Source organism: Microtus ochrogaster, chromosome 7 (assembly GCF_000317375.1).
Source record: "Microtus ochrogaster isolate Prairie Vole_2 chromosome 7, MicOch1.0, whole genome shotgun sequence".
Lineage (NCBI taxonomy): Eukaryota > Metazoa > Chordata > Mammalia > Rodentia > Cricetidae > Microtus > Microtus ochrogaster.
Genome location: NC_022014.1, coordinates 31765168 through 31766715, shown reverse-complemented (window position 1 = coordinate 31766715; position 1548 = coordinate 31765168).

Genomic DNA, 1548 nt, shown 5'->3' with positions numbered 1-1548 from the left:
TGTTCCAGTTGTCCTTTGTGTCATGTTAATGAAGTCTTTTGTTGCCTTCTTCCTGCCTCCCCTCCACTTATATTGGTGTATAAAAGCACATGGCAAGTTAAAATGCAGGCAGGCAATTTCAGGATTCACTGGAACTCCCTCCTGGTACTACCCTATGTTTCTGTTTTATTATCTTACTTACATCTTCGTACTCTTTACTAACATATCTGATCCCTGTGCCCCTACCCTGGTAAGTGGTATTTTTTGTCAAAGCTGGTCTCCGACACGGAACCCTGGTCTAAAGAATGAAGCAGAAGGGAAAACCCTTCTGAGCAGTTTAAAGAAATGTAGTCAAAAGGAAAGGGGGACAGTGAAACCCCAAGTGCAGGATGTGAGGTGACAAAGACTCTTTAGAATAAAAACTGATGAGGCCGATGGGTGTGTGGGTGTGTAAATGAACCCAGAGAAGCACTGTCACAAGGGAAGCTTACACAACAGAGCAGGCTGAAGTAGGCAAGCAGAGAGCTGCGAATATTGTCATACCTTTCTCTCTAAAAAGTGGATGAGCAAATGAGTGTTGGAACTGTTGGTTTTGCCGATGGGAGGGAAATGTAAATGTGTATAATATGGAAATATCTTTTATGGTAAGAGAGCTTGCATGAAGGTGAAAGAGGCTAGCTGCCGAACAGCTGTGTCTGTCACTCACTTAGGAAATTGTCACAGCCCTTTTCTGGCTCTGAAAGTACAGGAGCTTTGGAAAGAAGCACATACATACTAACCTGAAAGGCCAGGCATGGTGGTGCAGGCCTTTAATCCCAGCACTGGAGGCTGGCAGATCTCTGAGTTCAAGGCCAGTCTGTCGATCATAGTAAATTCCAGGTCAATCAGGGGTATGTAGTGAGGCCTTGATTCAAACAAACAAACAAAAAACAACAACAACAACAAAACAAAAAAGGAAAGGAATGCATTAGAAAGAAAGAAAGAAAGAAAGAAAGAAAGAAAGAAAGAAAGAAGGGAAACTTAACTGGAACATTCTCTCTCTGTTTCTCTCTCTGTCTCTCTCTGTCTCTCTCTCTCTCTCTCACACACACACACCTCTTTTCCTTTTTTTTTTTATTCTTCACTTCCATTTCTGGTTTGTGCTTATTTTGCTTTTTCTCTTTTGCTTTTTTTAAAAATTTTTTTTTAGTATTAGAAAGCACAGCCTTAGCCTAGGGGACACAGTCTTTGGAACTACACCTCTCTACAAGAGTTCAAATCCGATTTCCTTCTATCTCTCCACCAACTGGGCAACCTTAGCAAGGTCCAGCAAGTCACCTGGACCCTGTAGGAGTCACTTTCCAACAGTAAAATGGGGACAGCATCAACCCTGCCTCCAGGGCACCCCAAGGAAGACAGCACAGCAAGGCCGATGCCACACTTCTCCGCTAGGGGGTACCGAGAGACCGTCCTAGGACTAGGGAGTGTGGGGAGGCCAGTCCGCCTTCTGAGTTCTGCCTCACTAGCCCCGCCCCGCCATCTGAGTCCTGCCCCGCTAGCCCCGCCCCTCCATCTGAGTCCTGCCCCGCT